The sequence below is a fragment of the Schistocerca nitens genome, chromosome 5 (assembly GCF_023898315.1).
Source record: "Schistocerca nitens isolate TAMUIC-IGC-003100 chromosome 5, iqSchNite1.1, whole genome shotgun sequence".
Lineage (NCBI taxonomy): Eukaryota > Metazoa > Arthropoda > Insecta > Orthoptera > Acrididae > Schistocerca > Schistocerca nitens.
The window spans coordinates 645,506,101-645,526,139 of NC_064618.1; positions in this window are offsets into that span (position 1 = coordinate 645,506,101).

Below are 20,039 nucleotides of genomic sequence, written 5' to 3' on the forward strand. Positions count from 1 at the left end.
ACATGTTTTACTTTCCAGAATAATTCAGAAAAACTGTGCAGATATAAAACAGAAACACTGAAAAAGCAACATTGTAAATTGTCACTCATTAGTAGCGTCGTGATAAAATCGTGTAGCTGTCACATAAACTAACCACTGTGTCATCTGGTATCTCACAGAAAGTACTTTAAATCCAGAATGTAATTTCAAGTAAACCAAAATGTTGCATTAAAATCTCATTAGCAGTACCAGTATATGTTCTAAGTATGTAAGCCTGATAGTCGTTACGTAATCGTGCAACTAACAAGAAAGACTGTACACACACAATAGCACTGTGTCGTCTGTTCACAATAACAATGCATTCGTAATTTCTGTTGAAATAAGTTCTCTTGGTTCTTGACTGGATATTTAACTTCAAACATTGTTGCATGGTAACAGTTTCTAAGTCTGACAAAGCCTACTAGCAATGTAAAGTGAAAAGTTATATGCCAAAGACAAAGTTAAAAAGCAGATTATCTTTCAATAAACGGTTTTACATGTGAAATGTGGTGTAAACCTTTACTCTTCCTAGTACGCAGCGTTTCAACTTCAACGCAATTGTCATGTGGTATACGTCGGATTCTGTAAGGTCCATTGTAAACTAGAAAGAATTTGTGACTCAAGTGTTTCTTCTTATGTGACAATGAATGAGCTTTAATGAGAACTTTCTGACCAATATATAATCTCTTTGCATTTGCTTTACCGTGTAGTTTTCTCCTTTTGTCTGCTGCAGATTTTATATTTTTAATAGCCAAATCAATTATGTCTTTGTGTCGAAGTTTACGTGTATTCGGGAAAGGTACAAGCTCTCTGATTCTGTTCGGTGGTTCTTCATTCTTCAGTACAAGAGTTGGTGGTAAAGCAATGGAGCCGTGAGGCATTTCATTCAGCACGTTTTGAAATAAGTGTAAATATCTGTCCCAATGCTGATGCTTTCTGTGACAATAAAGTCTGCATAGCTTATTGATTTCTTTCTTAATCCGTTCGGAGGGTTTACAATGTGGTGAGTACAATGAAATAAAAACAGGTTTGATTTTATGATTCCGAAGCATGCGTGACCAAACAGCAGATCTGAATTGCGGTTCGTTATCTGAAATGACTTTACTAACGTGTCCAACTTCACGTAAGAAATTTTTAACAAAGGCGTTGGATACAGACCGTCCAGTGGCTTTACGTAACGGTGTGAAAGAAACAAATTTTGAAGTAAGTTCTACAGCGACTAGAACGTACGAAAATCCATTAGATGTTCTGACAAGCGGTCCCAACAGATCAACAGCAGCAAATTCTTTTAATTTAGAAGGAATGATAGGAAACAGCGGAGCACGATGGGAGATAGTAGATGGTTTCGCCTTTTGACAAAGTTTACAAATAGACAAGACTCTTCGAGTTCTCTTTTCCATATTGTTAAAATAACAAGTCGTTCGAAGAATATGATAACATTTTCGTGGGCCAAAATGTGCGTAGCTGAAATGAATGTACCAAACGAGCTTATTAACAAAATCGTCTGGAATGCAAAGTACCCATAGCTTGTCATCAACAGTGCAGCGTTTGAAGAGTATGTTGTTTCTAACCAGGTAATAATGCCGAATCTGTGTGTGTGTCTTTTCATGCCATTTGCTCTTGATGTCTTTCCAATTCGGATCTTTATCTTGTTCATGAGCAATGTCTTTTAAAGATGTGGTGATGAAGTTTTCAAAGGCGACTTTCTGAATGTAAAGAATACTGAAATTTTTCTCGAGGTTGCCTTCTGTGTTACTTTTCTCAAGCCCAGCCGGTGCGCGTGACAGTGCGTCCGCAACAATGTTCTCCTTGCCGGGAATGTAGACTATTGCGAAACGGAATTCTTGCAGAAACAATGCCCAACGTTTTAACCTGTCATGATTTAATTTTGAAGACATAAGAAATTGTAATGCACGATGATCACTGTATACTTTTACGTGCTTACCAGAAAGAAAGAAACGGAATTTGTTAAATGCCCAAACGATAGCTAAAGCTTCTAATTCAGTAACGGAATAATTTTTTTCAGATTTTGTTAGCACTCGGCTAGCAAAAGCAATGGTTTTCTGAACAGTAGGGTCATTTTCTGTGGCTCCTTGAAATAAATGAGCACCAAGACCGACTTTAGAAGAATCCGTGCTAAGGCAGAAATCTTGTGACAGATCTGGATGAGCTAGTATTGGCGCATTAAGTAGCGATTCTTTCAAAGAATTGAATTCCAACTGTGCTTGTTCGTCCCAGTTCCAAACAGTATTTTTTCCAGTGAGAGAACAGAGTTTTGGTGTAACTAGAATTTGCATATTCAGAAAACGATGGTAACAATTTACAAGACCTAGAAAACTGCGGACTTGTTTTTTTGTGGATGGAACTGGAATGGCTCTTACTGCTTCTAACTTTTCAGGATCCACCTGAATACCTTCAGAAGAAATATGTCCCAAAAACTTCACCTTTGTCCTACCGAATTCAGACTTTTCCAAGTTAACTGTAATTCCAGATTCTGCAAAAATACGTAAAAAACTGTTGAGGATGCGATTATGTTGTTCCCATGAAGCTTCTGCTATTAGAATATCGTCCACATATAAGGTGATGTGACATTTTAAGAACTCAGGTAATATGGAATTTAGCCCGCGAATGAATGCTGCTGAAGAAATGTTCAAACCAAAAGGAAGTTTCCGAAACTGATAACAAACGCCGAAACAAAGGAAAGCTGTGTATTTTCTACATTCTGGATGAAGTTCGTTCTGATAAAAGCTGGATCAGAGATCAATGGAAGACAACACTTTTACACCATTAAAATTTTGAAGAAGTTCTTCCAACGTTTGCGGCCTGTCTGTTTCAGGAATAATGATAGAATTGATTTGTCTCGAATCTAAGACAAGCCTGATCGATCCATTTTTTTTCTCAACAACATGTAATGGATTGTTGTATGAGCTTACTGCAGGCTCAATAATGCCCTCGTCAAGCATAGATTGTATTTCTGTTCTAACACGGTCCCTATAATGTGCTGGAATTACGTATGGTCTAACACAAAATTTAGTATGCTCACGAACACGAAATTGGTATTGAAATCCCTTGATTGTTCCTGTTTTGTGAGTAAAAACTGTGGAATGTGCTTGTAAAATCTCAAAAAGGTCCTGCCTATCAGTGTCATTACAATTCTCAATTGTTTGAATTTTATTCTGAATTAACTCATTAGTATCAAATGTGTCGTCGATATCATCCCTGTCAGTACTTGCAGAGTGATTGTTAGTGTCTAGTTCCGTAGAAAATTCCGAACTGTTGTCTAACAGAAGGTAAAGCCGATTAATTTACTCGTCATGGTTTGAGAGCCAATCTTCAAATTTCAAAGCTATTGACTTGCCTTCTTTCTCTAAACTTATTTCAGCATCGTGAAAGTTTAAGATTGCTTTGTATTCACTCAAAAAGTCTACTCCCAGTATAATTTCCGTCGACAATAATGGAACAATAAGAAAGTTCATAGAGAAGCTGTGGCTTTGACAAAAGAATTCTAAGTTGGTTTGTTGGCGTACATCTACACTTTTTCCAACGATTGCACCTTGTAATTTAATCTTACGTAACGGAAGTGTAGGGCAATCGTTCGATTTGTTGCATTTGCTAAAGGCTGTTTCACTAATTACTGAAATGGGACTTCCAGAGTCAAGTACTGCAGTAAATTTTACGTCATTTACTGTAATGTGAATCACAGGATATGCAATGTTGTTATGTTTTACGTCGTGTTCCTGGAGTAAGATGTCCCTAATGTCTTCCATTTTTACGTAATTACTAGCCACGGCAGCTGCGTCGTCAGTTTCATACGTACGTTTTGTGGCTGCCAGCGGTATGAGTCATTGCCTATTGTCTCTTTGTTGGCGCGCGTCGTTATTGGGATTTGGAGACCTAACTTCTACAAATTCATCTTGCCGAGAAGGCCCTGCCCTGTTTGAAGCTCGCCAGTTCTGATGCAATTCAGCTCTGTCGTTACGATCACATCGTCTGTCGTCATGTCGGTAGATTCCATAGTTTCTTTCTTGCCGGTCACGTGGTGGGGAATTTCTTCCTGAATCGTAACTGCGCGCTGAACTGTTGCGTCTGAGGTTATTCTGTCTCCCTTGATAATAATTGTTTGTGTTCCCATATTGTCTGTTTCTATGGTAATCTCTGTCATATTGATTACTACGGAAATGCGATCTTTCTCTGTAACTATTATTACTCTGCCAGTGGTTGTCATATGGGTGGTGTCTGTTTTGTTCACGATTTGCGTTGTGAGAATAGCCTTGTCGCGTCCAGTTATTATTTCTTTCATCGCGGAATTGCGACGGATGTGACCTGTAATTGTTGTGTCCCTGTTGTCGCGTTCCGCGATTGTCAGTGTCAATTTCTAATTCTTGTAAGAGTCCCTGAAAAGCTTCAATGTCGTCTTTGCAACGTCCTGCAAAAATAATATTTCTTAAATGTTCAGGCAATTTCAGTAAGCAAATGCGGATGAGTTCTGAAGGGCTGTATGGGTTTGGAAGATATTGATTCTTATGCAACATGTTTTCAAAATATTTGACAAGACTGGAAAATTCAGATTGTTCAAAGCGTTTCATCATTATGATGCTATGTTTTACTCGGTCTTGTGTAGCTTGAGACCAATATGCTGAGAGGAAGGCATGATAAAAATATCCTTCACTGTGACAATCGTGAATGACCGATCGCATTCTTACAGCTGGTTCATTCTCCAAGTAGCCACACATAAATTCTAACCTGTGCTCCACTGACCAGTTGGGAGGAAAACAGTGAGAGAATTGATGGAGCCACGCTTGTGGATGAATGTCGTTGGCAGAATTCTTAAACGTTTAGAATTTACGTGTAGTAATGAACAGCTTATAGTCAAAATCATCATGTCGGCGAGTCGCATGTCGGTCATTGTTACGTCGTTTCGGCGGTTCCATCTCAAAATTCGGTGTGCCTTGCCAATTTCTTTCATAATTTCCGAAGTGTCCTGTGTTATTATTTTGTGGCTGTTCCGTATTTCTAAGTCCCTCTTCCCGTGTTGGAGCGCGAGTGTCCTCTGAAATACGTAATTCTTGTATTACCTGTGTCAGCTGATCTTGTACTTCCCGGATTTCTCTTTGGTGTTGCGTATTAATTTGATTCTGATTTTGTTTGAATTTCCTAACTTGTTCGCACTCTTCTGTGTCATTAAAGACTACCGGTTTTGTGTCATTCAGATTATCATCTACCTTCGTAGATAAATTATTTAACTGATCCGAAAGTTCAACTACTTTCTCTGATAATGAACTAATTTCCTCCATGTGTCTTTCTACTGTGTCCTTTAAGTTTTCCTGAGTTTTTGCAAGTTGCGGAACCGAATCGGTAGATGCAACTGAGTCAATTTTAGCTTGCAAGGTCTCATGATTTTCATGAACAATAACTTGCAGTTATTTTATGGCTGCTTCGTGATTCTGTAATGCATTTTCATGCCGCGAAAAAATAGGTTTGAAAATGCTCACAAATTTGTGTTTTTACGTCGTTACAGACTTTTTGACATTTCGATTCGATTTTATGTAACTCAGTAAGAAAATCTTCACGTGTTTGTTGAAGCGTGGTGTGAAGATTTTGTTCCATTGCGTCTAACTGTTGCTGTGTTTGTCTCTGGTGTTGTTCCATTGTGTCTAACTTTTGAAGATTTTGTTCCATTGTGTCTAACTTTTGAAGATTTTGTTCCATTGTGTCTAACTTTTTAAGATTTTTTTCCACTGTGTCTAACTGTTGCTGTGTTTGTCTCTGGTGTTGCTCCAATGTGTCTAACTTTTGAAGCCTTTGTCCCATTTGTTGCATTAACTGTAATAACAGTGCACTGGTGTCTGAAACATGTTCCTCAGTGCTTTTCGGCAGTGAATTTGCACCGGTAACATGTACATTTTGACAAGCGGAAAATGTGTCTTGACTCATTTGAGAAAACGGTGAGAACCCAAAACCTGAGTCTACAGTATTTGCAATTTTGTGTTCTGTCATTCCCAATTCCTGAGGCGAACTGTTGCCGACCGATCGATCGATAATGCTTCCCTGTTCACTACCTGTTTCACTGTCTACACCATTATTTGACGCCCGCTCCATTTCCCAATGCACAGTTACCAAATTACTACTTTGAATATTAGTTAATTCATTACATGGGGGCACTAACACACTGCTTTCGTCTTCACTGTCATTTCTCAGTTTACTTTGGAGCCTAGTATTACGTTTTTCACACGCCATTATTGTCACAATATTTCACACAACAACACAGAAAATCACAATTTGAAGAGCAAAAATAAGAGAACACATTAACATAGCACTGAGAGTAATATCTAGTTAATTGCAGATGCGAAATACTTGGTGCAAATCTACATGCGTGCCACACCTGTTTTACTGTACAACAATGAGAGACTGCAACTACAAAGGAAATTCTTTCTATAATTACGCGCTAGCAATAAACAATAGCTACACTAATTACACAAACTACAAGAAAAAAAATCAGAAGATTCCAGTGAGGTATCCTAGGCTAAGGGTCGACATATGAAACGTCCCCTTTGAACAATTATACATGACTGTGCTTACACTGACACACAATGTTTTTAGTGCAACGCAATCTGACTTTCAAAAATTCCTACAAAAGAATGGCCCTGACTAACATTAACCTATACCTTTCACAAATCACTTACCTCACCAAAAATCTTCGTTACTCGAACTACTGCAATACAGTGAGCGCCACTACTGCCAGCTAAATAAAAGATTCAAACTGCTGAAGGCACTAACTACTGATAGGCATAGTTAGCAAATGAAAAATTTTTATAGAGAACAAACAATGTTTTTACCTTAATAGTCATCAAAAGTCATAATATATGTAAGAGTTCATAACATCCATTCTTACAAATATCAAAACTCCGCCATTTCTCTCCCCACATCCACCACTGCTGGCGGCTCACCTCCAACTGCGCAACGCTACGCGCTGTTAACATCCAGCTGCCGCTGCCCAACACTAGAATGGCAGACAACAATGCAAACTAGCCACAGACTGCACACAGCACAGCCAGTGATTTTCATACAGAGCGCTACGTAACGTTGCCAATAATAAAACATAAACAGCCTACTTACACCACGTCTGGCCGGACAGGTTTCAGGAGGCGGAGGCGGTTGTGAGCTTTGTTTTGGGTGGTAAGGAGATGGGGAGTCCAGGTGAGGTGGCGGTCGAGTGTGAGGTCAAGGTATTTGATGGTAGGAGTGAGGTGGACAGTACGGCCATAAATGGTGAGGTAGAAATCATGGAGGCGAAAGGAGCGGGTGGTGCGGCCTATGATGATCGCCTGGGTCTTGGAGGGATTAATACGGAGGAACCACTGGTTGCACCAAGCGGTGAATTGGTCAAGGTGGGTTTGGAGGGTACGTTGGGACCGTTGAAGGGTAGGATAAAGGGCTAGGAAGGCAGTGTCATCAGCGAACTGGAGAAGATGAACAGGAGGGGGAGGTTTGGGCATATCCGCAGTGTACAGGAGATAGAGGAGAGGGGAAAGGACAGAACCTTGGGGCACGCCGGCAGAGGGTAGAAAGCATGGGAGTTGGAATTGTGGATAGTCACATAGGAGGGACGATGGGAGAGGAAGGAAGCAACGAGATGGACGAAGTTGATGGGGAGAGCTTAGGTGTGGAGTTTGAAGAGGAGCCCAGGATGCCAGACACGGTCATAGGCGTTCTGGAGATCAAGGGAACAAAGATAGTGGAGCGACGGGAGTTAAGTTGGAGGGAAAGAAGATTGGTAAGGTTAAGGAGCTGGTCGACGGTGGAAGGAAGGCCGGAAGCCACATTGGGTAAGAGGAAGGAGGCGGTGCTGGTTAAGGTGGCGGTGAATATGGCGGGAGAGGATGGCCTCGAAGACCTTACTGAACACGGAGGTGAATGGACTAGGGCAGAGCGGGTCCCTATATTCAAAACCGGAGGGAGCGGCTATTGGCCGCTGTCTGCACGTGGCGTAGCGGTGGCGCCCTCGCTGCGCGAGAGCCGCTGCGCGGAATAGCCTCCGTGGAGGCGGAGCCCTCTATGGGCTGACCACGTCCATTTGTTCTGACGCGTGTTCGACTTCTGTGGCGGAAGGTACTAGAGGTAATACTAAAATTGTACCAACGTAAATAGTAATTTTTTGAGTCTTCAGTCCTTCCAGTGGTTTCGTTTGGCTCACCACCAATTCTTCTCCTATACCAGCCCCTTCATCTCAGGGTAACATTTGGAACCTACATCCTCAGTTACATGCTGGATATGTCCCTCTACAGTTTTTATGTTTTACAGCACCCTCTAGTTACATGGAACTAATTCCTTGATTCGTTAGTAGAGGTCCTACCTTCTCATCTATTCTTCTTGTCAGTGTTTCTCATATATTCATTCCGTCGATGATTCTGCAGAGAACCTCTTCATCGCATACGTTATCACTCCACTACATTTTCAACATTTTTCTGTAGCCCAACGCTTAGGTTCTTTTCGGTTCCGGTTTTTCAAGAGAGCAGTAATTCTGGTTCACTTTCACTGAGATCAGCAATGTCATCAGTGAATCTTATAACTGATTTCCTGACATCATTTCTTGTGCCTCTCTATCTCAATATTGCGCAGTTTTTCTTCATGATTAGTCTCTTAAACTTCAGCGAATTTTTCGCCATTATTAAATTGCGATCTGATTCTATATCTGCTTCTGGGTACGTGTTACAGTGCACTATCTAATGTGGGGATCTCTGCCTGACAATCATGTAATCCAACCAATATCTTCTCGTATATCCTTACCTCCTCCTCTAGTGATTCTTGAACATAGTATGGGCTATTAGTAGCTGAAATTTATTGCAGGACTCAATTAGTTTATCTCCTCTCTTTTGTAAAACCAAGCTGATATTCTCATGTACGCTCTCTTCTACTGATACCCCTACAACCGCATTCTAAAACCCCATGACTATTACACTTTCATCTCCTATTCAATATCCTCAAGTACTTCATCTTTTCAATTTCTTTTGCGACTCCGGCAGCTATACATGTACTGCTGCTGTCGGTTTTGTTTTGCTGTCGATTTGCATGAGAACTACCATGTCACTAAACTGTTGGCTGTAGTTCACCCTCTGCCCTACGTTCCTATCCATAACCAATCCTACTCCTGTTAAGCCACTTTCAGATGCTGCTGATATTATCCTACACTCATCTGACCAGAAATCTGTGTCTTCATTGCATTTCACTTCACTGGTCCCCACAATATCTAAACCTAATTTTAGCACTTTTCTATTCTGATTTTCTTTACTTCCCTACCATGTTCAAACTTTTGATTTTTCCACACTACGACGTATAGGACGTTAGCCTTTCATTTGGGATTCAGTCATTTTGTCAGGGTCTCCACCCCTTCGTCGTCCTCTTCCAAAGATCCGAATGGCGGAATTGTGTGAAACTTTTGCCGTTGGAGAGATCATCATAACACTTTTTCAGTTACAGACTCCATGACCCTGTGGATACACATTACGTGTCTTTAAAGCAGTAGTTTCCATTGGCTTCTACATCCTCACGCGTTGATCATTGCTGATTCTTTCGCCCTTTTGGCGCAGTTGCCCATCCCAAGGGCAAGAGAGTGTCCTGAAACTTTGTCCGTTTTTTGTGACCCCTTGTGCACGGCTGCTGCCTGGATTTGAGCTACTTTTTACACTGAAACTCTTCGGTCACCAGTGCTGATCAATTTTATTCAAAATTTAATTTGTAGTGGGGCTGGAGTCTGAGGATGTAATTTTTACTAATAAATGATGTTACCCGCCGGCCAGTGTGGCTGAGCGGTTCTAGGCGCTTCAGTCTGGAACCGCGCGACCGCTACGATCGCAGGTTCGAATCCTGCCTCGGGCATGGATGTGTGTGGTGTCCTTAGGTTAGTTAGGTTTAAGTAGTTCTAAGTTCTAGGGGAAGGAAGAGCTCAGATGTTGAGTCCCATAGTGCTCAGAGCCATTTGAACCATTTTTTTGACATTACCCTAAACATCGTGAGCAATCCTAATGTTCATTTCGTATAGTATTCATTACAATTCTTCCCCCATGAACCATGGACCTTGCCGTTGGTGGGGAGGCTTGCGTGCCTCAGCGATACAGATGGCTGTACCGTAGGTGCAACCACAACGGAGGGGTATCTGTTGAGAGGCCAGACAAACATGTGGTTCCTGAAGAGGGGCAGCAGCCTTTTCAGTAGTTGCAGGGGTAACAGTCTGGATGATTGACTGATCTGGCCTTGTAACATTAACCAAAACGGCCTTGCTGTGCTGGTACTGCGAACGGCTGAAAGCAAGGGGAAACTACAGCCGTAATTTTTCCCGAGGACATGCAGCTTTACTGTATGATTAAATGATGATGGCGTCCTCTTGGGTAAAATATTCCGGAGGTAAAATAGTCCCCCATTCGGATCTCCGGGCGGGGACTACTCAAGAGGACGTCGTTATCAGGAGAAAGAAAACTGGCATTCTATGGATCGGAGCGTGGAATGTCGGATCCCTTAATCGGGCAGGTAGGTTAGAAAATTTAAAAAGGGAAATGGATAGGTTAAAGTTAGATATAGTGGGAATTAGTGAAGTTCGGTGGCAGGAGGAACAAGACTTTTGGTCAGGTGATTACAGGGTTATAAATACAAAATCAAATAGGGGTAATGCAGGAGTAGGTTTAATAATGAATAAAAAAATAGGAGTGCAGGTTAGCTACTACAAACAGCATAGTTAACGCATTATTGTGGCCGAGATAGACACAAAGCCCATGCCTACTACAGTAGTACAAGTTTATATGCCAACTAGCTCTGCAGATGATGAAGAAATTGATGAAATGTATGACGAGATAAAAGAACTTATTTAGGTAGTGAAGGGAGACGAAAATTTAATAGTCATGGGTGACTGGAATTCAGTAGTAGGAAAAGGGAGAGAAGGAAACATAGTAGGTGAATATGGATTGGGGGGAAGAAATGAAAGAGGAAGCCGCCTCGTAGAATTTTGCACAGAGCATAACTTAATCATAGCTAACACTTGGTTCAAGAATCATAAAAGAAGGTTGTATACCTGGAAGAATCCTGGAGATACTAATAGGTATCAGATAGATTATATAATGGTAAGACAGAGATTTAGGAACCAGGTTTTAAATTGTAAGACATTTCCAGGGGCAGATGTGGATTCTGACCACAATCTATTGGTTATGAACTGCAGATTGAAACTGAAGAAACTGCAAAAAGGTGGAATTTAAGGAGATGGGACCTGGATAAACTGAAAGAACCAGAGGTTGTAGAGAGTTTCAGGGAGAGCATAAGGGAACAATTGACAGGAATGGGGGAAAGAAATACAGTAGAAGAAGAATGGGTAGCTCTGAGGGTTGAAGTAGTGAAGGCAGCAGAGGATCAAGTAGGTAAAAAGACGAGGGCTAATAGAAATCCTTGGGTAACAGAAGAAATATTGAATTTAATTGATGAAAGGAGAAAATATAAAAATGCAGTAAATGAAGCAGGCAAAATGGAATACAAACGTCTCAAAAATGAGATCGACAGAAAGTGCAAAATGGCTAAGCAGGGATGGCTAGAGGACAAATGTAAGGATGTAGAGGCTTGTCTCACTAGGGGTAAGATAGATACTGCCTACAGGAAAATTAAAGAGACCTTTGGAGAGAAGAGAACCACTTGTATGAATATCAAGAGCTCAGATGGCGACCCATTTCTAAGCAAAGACGGGAAGGCAGAAAGGTGGAATGAGTATATAGAGGGTTTATACAAGGGCGATGTACTTGAGGACAATATTATGGAAATGGAAGAGGATGTAGATGAAGATGAAATGGGAGATAAGATACTGCGTGAAGAGTTTGACAGAGCACTGAAAGACCTGAGTCGAAACAAGGCCCCGGGAGTAGACAACATTCCATTAGAACTACTGATGGCCTTGGGAGAGCCAGTCATGACAAAACTCTACCATCTGGTGAGCAAGATGTGTGAGACAGGCGAAATACCCACAGACTTCAAGAAGAATATAATAATTCCAATACCAAAGAAAGCAGGTGTTGACAAATGTGAAAATTTCCGAACTATCAGTTTAATAAGTCACAGCTGCAAAATACTAACGCGAATTCTTTACAGACGAATGGAAAGACTGGTAGAAGCGGACCTCGGGGAAGGTCAGTTTGGATTCCGTAGAAATGTTGGAACACGTGAGGCAATACTAACCTTACGACTTATCTTAGAAGAAAGATTAAGAAATGGCAAACGTACGTTTCTAGCATTTGTAGACTTAGAGAAAGCTTTTGACAACGTTAACTGGAATACTCTCTTTCAAATTCTGAAGGTGGCAGGGGTAAAATACAGGGAGCGAAAGGCTATTTACAATTTGTACAGAAACCAGATGGCAGTTATAAGAGTCGAGGGGCATGAAAGGGAAGCAGTGGTTGGGAAAGGAGTGAGACAGGGTTGTAGCTTCTCCCCGATGTTATTCAATCCGTATATTGAGCAAGCAGTAAAGGAAACAAAAGAAAAATTCTGAGTAGGTATTAAAATTCATGGAGAAGAAGTAAAAACTTTGAGGTTCGCCGATGACATTGTAATTCTGTCAGAGACAGCAAAGGACTTGGAAGAGCAGTTGAACGGTATGGACAGTGTCTTGAAAGGAGGATATAAGATGAACATCAACAAAGCAAAACGAGGATAATGGAATGTAGTCAAATTAAATCGGGTGATGCTGAGGGGATTAGATTTGGAAATGAGACACTTGAGGTAGTAAAGTAGTTTTGCTATTTAGGGAGTAAAATAACTGATGATGGTCGAAGTAGAGAGGATATAAAATGTAGACTGGCAATGGCAAGGAAATCGTTTCTGAAGAAGAGAAATTTGTTAACATCGAGTATAGATTTAAGTGTCAGGAAGTCGTTTCTGAAAGTATTTGTATGGAGTGTAGCCATATATGGAAGTGAAACATGGACGATAACCAGTTTGGAAAAGAAGAGAATAGAAGCTTTCGAAATGTGGTGCTACAGAAGAATGCTGAAGATAAGGTGGGTAGATCACGTAACTAATGAGGAGGTATTGAATAGGATTGGGGAGAAGAGAAGTTTGTGGCACAACTTGACTAGAAGAAGGGATCGGTTGGTAGGACATGTTTTGAGGCATCAAGGGATCACAAATTTAGCATTGGAGGGCAGCGTGGAGGGTAAAAATCGTAGAGGGAGACCAAGAGATCAATACACTAAGCAGATTCAGAAGGATGTAGGTTGCAGTAGGTACTGGGAGATGAAGAAGCTTGTACAGGATAGAGTAGCATGGAGAGCTGCATCAAACCAGTCTCAGGACTGAAGACCACAACAACATTCATTACAATTAAGTGAACTCTCTCTATCCGCCGTTTTCAACCGAGCATGGTAGCGCAGTGGCTAACACACTGCACTCGCATTCGGGAGGACGCCGATTCAAACCACGCCCGGCCGGTCTCTTTTAGAGTTCCGTGAATTCCCTAAGTAATTTCAGGCAAATACCAGGACGGTTCCTTTAAATGCGCACGGTACACTTCTTTCCCAATCCTTTCGTAGTCCTGTGGGACCAATGACATGACCCCGCTGTTTGGTGCTCTCCCGAAATCAATCAACTAACCAATCCCCTTTTTAGACACACACACACACACACACACACACTCACACACACACACACACACACACATATATATATATATATATATATATATATATATATATATATATATATATATATATATATCTTAAACACACTTAATCATTAATCAATTCTCGACTGTTTTCTCAGTTAATGCAACAACTCAACGTGAAACTGTAGCAAATTCTGCTAAGTTACGCTCTGCACTGTCTCGTAATTTAAATTAAAACATTTTCTCGTTTGATATTATCTCACATATGTGTATGAACACGTTTCCATCTCTGTCTCGTCGTTAAACGCCATCACTCACAAAGTTTTGAGGAAAAGTAGAAATACCCGAACTATCAATGTTTTTCGCCGGTATAACACGGGCACGCAATAAACATGTTATGAATAGTTAGTGCACATCTTCACTTGCTGCTACGATGCAGAAAAAGCTCAGTATGGGTGATATCGCCGCAAGTCTTAGCTACCCTAATAAGAGACACAGACACACTCGCTAATGTTGCGTGTAGCGAAAAAAAAAAAAAAAAAAAATTGAACAGAGGGGGTAAGAAGGAAAGAAAATTAAACAAATTATATTCTGAATATAAAATGTATTCTGAATTTAGTTTCATGCAACATGTTGCTTTACAAACAACTTTACAACTTTCTTTCGTAAGTTTACATTATTTACGTTTATATAGGTGTTTATAGTATTCACATTGTATTTGTTTTTCAATTACTATTCACATTTTTTTTATTTTGAGCAATACAAACCCGTCATGTAGTAATATTATAGACAGTCATCAATTTTGATTGGACAATGACCCCAAGCCTGTATTGGGAAGAAGATAAGGTTGCTCGTACTCCGCAGATAGAGAAAGTTTAAGTAGTTTAATACTTGAAACAACATTATGCTTCGAATAAATGATAAACTGTTTAGTTTCGGAATGAGGATGCACCGGCTTTAATCGTCAATGATTAGCCTACGCGCACTTTGCGCTCAGGCCCTGTCACAAGAGTTGAAATTTTTGCCGGAAACCTACCAACTATACAACAGGCTCACCATTCAGTTCGTCCATCATTAATCCAACCACTTTTTTATACACAATGGAATATTGCTTTTGGTATTCACTGGGAATCCTAAAGCATCGAACCTCATATGTGCATCACTCCTAATATCTTCGTATGTGCTTGGGGTTTTCATGTGGCATATGAGGCTATCAGTTTCTGTGTAGGATGGTTTTACACAATTCGGCTGTAATTTGTTCAGTATATATCCGTAATGAAAGTTGCGTAGGAACGACTCCGGAAGATCTAAAATCGACATTCAAATTGCAGTCAGTGTTACGGCGACTCATCTTTCGTTAAAATCGTGATGTTGGTAGTCTAATGGCCCACAACCGGCGTACATTTTGAATAGTTTTGCTGAATATGACATTAGTGATTTCTTTGAAGCAACTTATTGCGTACACTCATGCGATTTTGTGCGATCATCTCAAAATAAGGCTTCATCCAGGGAGCTTCCCTAAACGATAAGAATCGAATATTTTTAGCGCCAGTTAATTTGTGCACAATGTTTACATCCCTACAGTGAACGACATTGTTTTTCTTGTCATTCAAGCTAGAAAATTGATTTCCTTGTTTCCCCGCTGTATGACGGTGACACCATTTTTTCTGGGCATGGGTGTGTATTTAAGTATAAATCGTTTACACTTTCGGGGTATTCAAAATCAACTTCCAGTATGTACCTTACGTTCGAATCATCTGGAAAGTCTTCCACCACGAAACGTGTGACGGTCTCTGAAGGGAGTCATTAAAAATTAGACACAGGAAAAAGTAACATCGTCCAGCTGTGTAGGCTATTCACATCGAGTTAAGTGATGTAACATTCGTCGATTTTGTCATCACAATCGGACGAGAATCTATTATGGGCAGCTACACGTACGCAAGAACAATCAACAGTTCCTTCTCTAATACCTCGTTCAACATAACTAGTGTAGGTCGGTATCAGTAATATGCTTCAATTCTGCTATAATAATTTTCAGCAGAATACCCGATGCCGAGCCAGATGAGGAAATATAATGCATAGGACCAACACATTTGTCTTCTGACAAAGATAGCGTAGGTTTTCAAACATCAGCAAGAAGCAGCACATCAGTTTTCAAATAAATACCGGAGTGTTGTAGAAATTTCTCAGAATTTTATGAGTTCCATACATAGCAGGGTCCCTGGCACTCAGCCTGTGCTATCATCTGTCAGCAGACTTTTAAACTTACCTATCGAGGGCACGTGGCAATCCAGCAGAATCACTTCGTTGCTAACTCTTGTGTGAAAATTCGCTTCTAGTTAACAACAAGACTGAACGTACTGCCACTGTGAAGTCGTCGGGATAACATGTTCTCATTATCTCAAGTTCATCTGGTTATAAGTATGATACATTGCATTCATGGCATCTCCATACTGTATCTAGTCTGCTGATGCATACTGGAGCACTCTTAGTAAAAGATCTATATTTTTCAGTATTTGACGGTAGAATAGAGAACTTGAATTTGTTTCACTTCTGCTTCATTCAAAGCTACTGACGTTTGTTCAGACAAGTCTGCGATCAAGAAACGCCCATCATAAATGTTCAAATTGTGGAATATGATGGACAGTTGTAGTGATCATTGCAGTTTACGTATCATTGTGTTGTGTCTCGGTGGTTTACATGGCCTACCTCCAGGTGTTTCTCTCTTGCTGAGCAAACCGCTGATTCTTCTTTTGAACCTAATATCATAGGTTTAGTTCGTAACAAAAAGGTATTTGCAGTCTCGGCGATGGCGTAGAGCTGTAGAGTAAACTATTCCATGCAGTCGCTCCCTCTGTAGAATATAAAAGGCGAATATTCCCTGTCACGGGTGAATATTCCTGGTGAATATTCCTGGTTATAGTTGCAAAGTATGTCATAAGCAACACTAAATGGTTTATGCAAATGTACCCGATGGGGATACCAACTAGAGTACGTAATACGACTGTTTCCAGTGGCTGGTTCTAATCACATCGCCAACCAGAATAAATCGTGAAGGGCTATTTCAGTTTACTTTGTAAATTGTACTGGTAATCGTTTTAAACGGCACATAGTCAACTAAATGAGCATCTAGTCTTTCCTGGGAATGAAAATAACACACGGGAGTGTTCACATACCACAACAGACCTACTACGAGCAGTAATGCCATTCCTCGCTAACATTTCCAAGTGTTTTACGGAATAGAAATGACGTATTTGTAACAACAACTACATGCAACATTAATAGGTTCGCATGTTTCACGTGACGATATTTTATAATAGGCAATGGTACAACTCTAAATTCTTTGTCTTTCCTATTCTTTTGCTCAATCATCCATACATAATGTGAATAAAGGATGCCATACAAATTTACAGTCACGTCTTCATTCTACTTTTAGAAAATGTGGATACCTCTGAGCGCTGCAGGGAACAGTATGTAGATAAATTTAATTAATTTAAATATGTTCGATATTTAGACTTTTGATGTGCATTTTCATTTACAGGATACAATTCTGCCAGAATGGACCAGCTAAAATATGCATTATCCTTTGGCATGGCGTTTATTACTGCGTGTGTATATACTGTTATCTTAAGAAAATTCGTGTCTACTCTTGCGTAAAATCCATTGTTTACATTAGCATTAATTTGCAAGTTGAACTACTTCTTTCAGTGCCCAACAACAAACAAAGACTCGGAAAATTTTCCAATTCTTTCAAAAGTCGCTCTGTGATATTGGTTGAGTATCTTTAACTGATGTCATCACACAGCGATAGCGGGGCATTCTTTCCATTGACATCTGTTTTCTCAGACCTGTCTTCGGCAAGAGGAAGTGGCAGACTAGCAAATAGTTGATGTTAGTAAGTTCACTAATCTGAAAAACTTTGATCTCTCAGCCGCGCGGAGTGACCATGTCACGGATTGCGCGGCCTCTCCGGCCGGAGGTTCGAGTCCTCCCACGGACATGGGTATGTGTGTTGTTCTTAGCATAACTTAGTTTAAGTTAGATTAAGTAGTATGTAAGTCTAGGGACCGATTACCTCATCAATTTGGTCGCTTAGGAACTCACACACATCTCAATCCTTTTTTTTTTTATTTCATAAATGGAAAAACAGGTGTCTCCGCTTCTCAAATCGCAGCCTATTTCGAGGCGTGGACATGACGGAGGATTGGTGTGGAGATGCAGAAATGTATTTAGATCCTGACTAGCATAGGGAAGCAACCTGAGGTCAAAATATCATTAAAATTTACAGACAACGGCATATGTACGCTCTACTAACTGATTATGATGGGAAGTGCAATAATTGTAGGGAAGAAACGCTTAACCCATGTGACCAATAGTCATCTGATATTGTTTTCAGGATGTGTAGTACTAGAATAGTCATTAATGGATCGCAAATGTTACTTGTACAGTTCTCACGTCTCCAGACCATGGGAAAGGAGGGACAGGCAAAGGAAACGTTAATGCATTCCTCTCTACCAGTTAGGACTTCAAGCACGTATTACCAGATAAAAGGAAGCCAGAACTACGCATTAGACGTTTGTATGAGCAGTGCATACGGAAAAGTATCAAAAATTTTAAAACTAATCTCCAATTCATTTATGAACTATGATTCAAATTTACTGGGAATTCCGAAAGTTATCTAACGAAAAGTTCCAGTCTCATAGTGATAAAAACCCACAGTCAAACCTGTCACGCAACTGGCAGAGCAATGCTTATCACCAAGTACTAAGGGTCGCATCTGAGATCAGCGTGTCCTCCATTCAGGACCTGTGTTGTTGTAATTCCTGTTATAGTCACCAACTCTCGACAATGAGCTGCACCTGGTATAGACATGTGTATTCAATGACGGAGATATGTAAACAGGCACAATATGGTGCTGCGGTCGGAAACGCCAGTACAAGACAACAAGTGTGTGCACAGTTGTTAAACCGGTTACTGCTACAATGGCAGGCTATCATAATTTAACTTAGTTTGAACATGGTGCTATAGTCGGCGCACGAGAGATGGGACACCGAATCTCCGAGGTAGCGTTGAAGTGGGGATTTTCCCGTACGACCATTTCACGGGTGTACCGTGAATATCAGAAATCCGGTGAAACATCCAATCTTCGCCATCGCTGTGACCGGAAAACGATCCTACAAGTACGGGGCCAACGACGACTGAAGAGAATCGTTCAACGTGACAGAAGTGCAACTCTTCCGCAAATTGCTGTAGATTTCAATGCTGGGTATCATCGATATGGGCTTTTGGAGCCGAAGGCCCACTCGTGTGCCCTTGATGACTGCACGACACAAAGGTTTACGCCGTGCCTGGGGCCGTCAGCACTGACATTGGACTGTTGATGACTGGAAATATGTTGCCAGGTCGGACGAGTCTCGTTTCATTGGATTGAGTGGATGGAGGTGTACGGGTATGCAGACAACCTCATGAGTCCATGGACCCTGGGTGACAGCAGGGGACTCTTCAAGCTGGTGGAGGCTCTGCAATGGTCTGGGGCGTGTGCAGCTGGAGTGATATGGGACCCCTGACACATCTAGATACGACTCTGACAGGTGACACGTCTTATCACCTGCATCCAGTCAAGTCCATTGGGCATTGCGACCGACTTGCGCAATTCCAGCAGGACAATGAGACACCCCACACGTCCCGAATTGCTACGGAGTGGGACTTACGAGTTTAAAAACTTCTTTTGGCCACCAAACTCCTCATACATGAACTCTGTTGAGCACATCTGTTATGCCTTGCAACGTGCTGTTCAGAAAAGGTCTCCACCCCGTCGTACTCTTACGGATTTATGGACAGCGCTCCGGGATTCATGGTGTTATTTCCCTCCAGAACTACTTCAGACATTAGTCGATTCCGTGTTGTGCTGTGTTGCGGCACCTCTGCTTGCTCGGGTGAAACCTACGCGATATTAGGCAGGTGTACCAGGTTTTTTTGTTTTGTTTCTGCTGTTCAGTGTATTTGCTGTCTGTTCAATATGATAGAGAGAAGAAGAAATCATGACCTGCCCTGCTAGAAATTTATAATGGAAAATTACCAGGTAAGACCTGAGAGAGACAGAGAGAGAGAGAGAGAGAGAGAGAGAGAGAGAGAGAGAGAGAAAGAAAGGCGATAATGAATGAAGGAGATTAATACTTGTTTGTGTCCCCCAAGTCTGAAGCCAACTTGGTGGACTAATTCGCTCTTCTGTTAGAAAAGTACATTTCTTCGCAACTACAAAGACAGTCTCTGCTTGGATTGTTTGAGTCGAGACGAGTCTGAGTGCGTATTCTGGGAAAATTATTAACGTTGCCACACCCTCTCCTGGCACCAACGGACGACGCTTTATAGAGTGCTTCCACTGTCAGTG